Source organism: Schistocerca americana, chromosome 7, assembly GCF_021461395.2.
Source record: "Schistocerca americana isolate TAMUIC-IGC-003095 chromosome 7, iqSchAmer2.1, whole genome shotgun sequence".
Lineage (NCBI taxonomy): Eukaryota > Metazoa > Arthropoda > Insecta > Orthoptera > Acrididae > Schistocerca > Schistocerca americana.
The window spans coordinates 340,889,858-340,895,869 of NC_060125.1; positions in this window are offsets into that span (position 1 = coordinate 340,889,858).

The following is a 6,012-nucleotide window of genomic DNA, read 5'->3' on the forward strand; positions in this document are numbered from 1 at the left end:
AACCATAACTATCTGAAAAGAGTTTGAACACCATGAAACATTGCTCAACAGAAGGAAACCGTGGAACAAAGTCCAATGAAATTTCAATGCTGTTTATCTGTGTAAATGAGGATTAAGAGAGTGTCACATTGAAACACTAGTGAAAAGGACTTGCATCTGTATCGTTACAAATTTACTGTTGTGCATGTTATAAAAGTGTTCAGCTGAATGTTCGCATGCTGTATTCTGCTGGTGGTTTTTGAATGCCTTGAGATCAGAACTTTTGGATCCTCAGTTTTTAATTTTTGCATATGAGGTGTTTTTAAGCCTGTCAGGGCAGGTCCCCAGCTTTTAATTTTTGCATATGAGGTGCAGTTAAGCCTGTTAAGATATGTGAACTCACAGGACATGTGCCATTATCTGTCAGAAAATCCCAATCTGTACTCTGAAGAGCCATTGCATAATCTCAAGATTGGTGTTTGGTATGAAATGCCTGACTGCCAACTATTATGCATTGTCCATAATTGTTACATATTTAGCAACTTAATTATGGAGTTACAGGAGGTTACTAAAAACTGCATAAACAAACATTTTTCGATTATATATTTAAAAAAATCAGGAAAGGTACTGTATGTATTTCACAGGTTACATACTGTTAAAATATTTTATATATTGTAATTATTTCCTGCCTACGAACATAGTCAACCTTTCTAAGAATGTTTTCATCAAGAATGTTTTCATCACCACAACTTACAAAGATAGGTTATGCTGAGTGATGATGAAAATTTTTCTTTCTGCTCACGTTGGCTTAAAGGATAGGAATATAACTACTTTTGAACATCAGGCCCTGTGGCGTATGACAACACAGGTCTTGGGAAGAGTTGCAGCAACTGTCCTCAGCAGGGAGCAAGTTACCCCTAGACCACTATAATGCTTCACAGCTGTGCATTTAAATAGACTCACACTCTCAATAACATAAACAAAGTTAATCACTTTGTTGGGTACCTTCCCATTGACATACTGATTTCCTGCCTGGCCTTGGATGTAGCCAAGCATTTGCGATATACGTCATGCGAAGCAAGTGATGTCACTAGGTTAATGGCTGTTGTGGTTTTTCTAACCATGTGTCATCACAAGATGAATTGTTCACTTATTTATCCACACTTAATAATACACAACATACTGTAGCAATTATTACAAAGGCTTTCTCCTTCAGTTTTTCTAAAAATTGTGCTGGGAATAACTTATTATAGACTGATAAAATTTTTGTAATTTTGTGACGTTATCTGTGTTTGATGGTTCTATTCATCTTTTTAGAATGGAGAACACTGTGTAACGTAGTGTTAGCCACTAAGGATTAGTGGATTTTTTTTTTTTCTGTCAAAAATGCAAGGAATTATGCTTTCATTGTTCCTTGGCCAACTGCTAACAATTTCTGTAAAGACTAGCCTGACACAAATGATAATGTGAAATTAAACAGTACAAAGGGCATTCAAAAAGTTTTGCACAGTCGTCTCTAATTTTTTTATTTTTTGCAGGAGGAGAATGAAATTTTTTGTGAACATACTTGAAACATTTAGCTGTACATTGAGCCTGCTCAATATAGCCTCCATCAGCTGTGACACATCTGGCCCAAAGTTCTATCCATGATGTACATGCTCTTTGGTAAAATTTTGGGGACTCACTTTTACATCATTGCTTGACACAGGAAATAAGGTCTTTCTCACTATCAAATGTTTCACCATGCAGGTGGGCCTTCAGACGGCCAGAGAGGTAAAAATCAGATGGAGTCAAGTCCGGACTGTAGGAAGGATGAGGGACAATTTTCCAACCCATTTTCCTGATTTTCTCCTGCGTCATAAGGGCTATATGGGGTTTGGCATTGTCACAGTCTAGTCTGATGAGCTGACACAAGCTGTTGTGTCATTACACATCTGTCATTTTGGATGATTTGGTCAATGGTCTCCTTATTCACATCACTCACTGCCATCGATGGTCTATCGCATCGTGGGTTGTCCAGTAGAGAGAAATCATTGTCTTTAAACCTCTGCAACCACCTCTGGATACTGCTGTGATCCACTGTGTCCTTCCCATAAACAGGGGAGAACTTCCTGTGAATTGGTGTGGGAGACTCATTGCTGGTCTTGAAGAGGAAGTCCGTCACTGACTGTTATCACAACCTGACATCTACTTCATGGTCCATTATGGCTCACCTGTAAATAAAAGAAAATACTTTTATATACCAACTTATAGCTAAATGTTCCAAGTATGTTCACAAAAAACTTCATTCTCCTCCTGCAAAAAATAAAAAAAATTAGAGGTGACTGTGCAAAACTTTTTGAACTCCCTTTGTATAAATTATATCTGGAGCAAACATGGAAAAAGAAGGTGGAAGCTTATGTAGATGTTCCAAGTACCAGAAGTCATGTATTTATTTATCATGTTTATTGCAGTAAGAATGAAAGTGAAAAAAAAGAGATGATAATGCTGTGAAACACCAAAATGCTAGCCTAAATCGGGCTTCTAGTTTTTAAAATTTTCCGGAGCAAGGCTCATCGCCTCCTCGTCGCCCCCCCCCCCCCCTCGTATTTGCCAGGTGATTTACTGCCAGCCTCTTCTCAAGGTTGGCAGCTATGGCAGTTTCTGGTATCTGCAACATAACACAGTTCTTTCAACAAACTGTTAATGCTAACCAATATGCCCAGAAACTGTTTAATCCATATGGGGATCACCTCACAAGAGGTGAAAAATTGTATGGATACTTTTGCAAGATGGAGCAACAGCACACACCACACTGACAACTTGGTCATATGTGCATGATGTGACTGATGAGGAGAAGGCACTCTGTGGAGGCAGTGCAGTTCCCTGCCACCATGATCGCATGATCTCTCGCTTTATGATTTTTATCTATGCAGCAACTTGAAAGATCAGGTGTACTGAAAGAGGTACAGGCACAGCTGCTATGCATGGCTCACAGTTTCTTAAATCGAGCACAGTGCTGCATCGATATTGACAGTGGCCATTCCCAGCATCTGTGGTATTCATAAATAAGGGTCAGTCCTGCATCAGTCTTACAGTAAATATTTTCTAGACAGTTTTAATTTGCACACCTCTACCTCCATGTCCTCCTCGCCCTTCCTATGTCCATTTCCTCTCCCTGCCTCTCTCTCCGCAACTCCTTCCCTCTCTCAGACCTTAAGCTTTGCTTATAGTTATTGCAAATAAACCTTGACCGGGAACTGAAGTCGCTGAAAATGAGTGGGTAAATTGGCTGGGATTATTCGTATACAGAGTGCAAGGAAGACCTTCACAACTATTGGATTTTTAGGACAGTACCTTCAACGACAGTATTTCACATATTTTTAATCTGTGAATATAGGCTCACTTGGAATGAACCAGCAGGATTAGGAGCCATATAAGGAAGCTAGTGAAGTGATGCTGTAGCAGACTATTGTGTTTGCTTGCTTCATTTCTACCTGCTACAATCCATCTGCTGCAATGACAACAGTTGTTCAGGGGTCACACAGAAAGATTTAAGTGTTCATTTTTTCCCACTTGCTGTTCAAGAGTTGAACGGTAAATAAGTAGAGTGAAGGTGGTTCAACGAACCCTCTGTCAAACACTTAAATAAGTGTGAATTGCACAGAACTCACACAGTTGTGGCTATAGATATAAAGACTGGCCACGGTTTACTGTGATGATCAGATTCTCCCTAGCTCTTCGTGACGACTACACCTGCACCTCTTTCTGCGCAATGAACTTGAACTTTGTGCAAAGCACAGTTTGCTTGACAATTACGTTCTGTAAACAAGATGTCCACCTCATTAGCTGGGGTCAATCTGGCTGAATGCCAACTGAAGGGGCCCAGGTTTGCTTCACAGCCAGATTGGAGATTTTTTCTGCTCAGGGACTGGGTGTTGTGTTGTCCTCATCATCAAGACAAGCAAGTCACCTGAATGGCGTTACATAAAAGAGTCTTGCATCTGGTGGCAATCCACCACATGGTGGAGAGGGGGAAGGAGGGAGAGGGAGTAAACAAGATTTGCACCACATATTATCACCCAATTGAGCTTACGCCAGACTAACTGAAACTTGCACTGCATCATTGGAGGAATCTTCTTCGACACTGAAAGACCTCAGGGAGGAGTACAACATGCTTGAGAAGCACCATCTGAGCCATGTTAGTAGGAAGCATACTACGGAGGATCCAAGCGTGTTACAATGCATGGACTGGAGCAACACAATACTGAATGTTTCCCAGCAGCAGTTTTTTATTTCACAGATGTTCACTTCTGAAAAGACATCTGTTATTTTGGTTTTATTTTTGTTTCACAATAAAACTGTTTAGTTTCATGAAGCTTATTCTTTCATTCTTTGCTCCCTCTGAATATACATTTAGATATGCAGATAGTACAAAATGTTATTTCGAGCAGTTTATGTGTGGTAAAAACCAAGGTTGGCTTGCAATACGCAGACAGTATATGCATTTGTGTGGAAAGTACATCTCTATAAGACTGTAAGACACAACTGACAACCTCAGTGCTTGCAATCCAACAATGACAAGAAACGGACTCAATGTATCCACAGCTACATCAAATGCAGTATTGTTTTTGAGGCACAGACTGAATCTGCCAACCATAATAGTACGAGGCCGGTAGTTACCAACCTGGGAGTATTACCTCCTTAGGAATAAAATGTAATGTAATTTTCTGAGTAGTAAAAACAAAAGTTTTCTGCTATGTTTTAGTCATAAAACTAAATTATTTTTAAAAGATTATTACTATTACTGCATTTCGTAAGACTAAAACACTGATTACTACAGTTGCACTCTACAGAAACTAAGGGTTGGCAGTTTTGGTAAGGTACAATAAATGACTTATTGAGTGGTAGGAGTACTAGTAGTATTGATAGCATTTGTAGGGAGAGAAACATAAATGAATTTGTGTGAGAGAAAATAGGAGCCACCGACTTCTCCCTTTTTGTTTGTTTGCTTTCCACATAAATAGAACAGCGCATTGTTCAGCATTAGTCCAATGTGTATTTTATATCCAATTTAGCTGATCACGTATCTTTTGCTCTCTACGTAATCCAAGCAATTATTTTTGATGCAAGTACCATTTATATTCATAAACATAAAAAAAATCTGTGCAATTATTGTTATTATTTTGTACCCAATAAGATGTTCATCATCATGCATGATCAAAGGCAGATTTTCCTGTTATTATTGACAAGTTCAAAAGTTGTTTATGAATAACAGAAACAAAGTATTGAAGTACTGATATATTTTTATTTTGCATTTTTTAATGTTAGCTTTTTTTGAGGAAACTGCATTTTCTAGCAATATACACACATCAAAAAAGTTTTGCTTCGCCTCGGTTCCTCGAGTTCCAGAACCTGTACAGAAAATTGGAATAGAGATCAACATAAACATCATTTTTGCCCTTTTTATTGCTCATGAAAACCACACATTGCATGCTGTACCACCACACAGTGAGATCATCAGAGGTGGTGGTCCAGATTTCTGTGCACACCGGTACCTCTAATACCCAGTAGCACATCCTCTTGCATTACTGCATGCCTGTATTTGTCATGGCATACTATCCACAAGTTCATCAAGGCACTGTTGGTCCAGATTGTCCCACTCCTGAATGGCGATTTGACGTAGATCCTTCAGAGTGGTTGGTGGGTCACATTGTCCATAAACAGCCTTTTTCAGTCTATCCCTGGCATGTTCGATAGGGTTCATGTCTGTAGAACATGCTGACCCCTCTAGTTGAGTGATGTCGTTATCCTACAGGAAGTCATTCACAAACTGTGCACAATGGGGGTGCGAATTGTCATCCATGAAGAAGAATGCCTCACCAATATGCTGCCGATATGGTTGCATTATTGGTCGGAGGGTGTCATTCACATATCGTACAGCCATTACAGTGCCTTCCATGACCACCAGCGGTGTACATTGGTCTTAGTCTGTTTCAGTAGCTACGAAAACGTTCTGTCTTCCACCGCCATGCCAGTCTTCAACATCAAAAT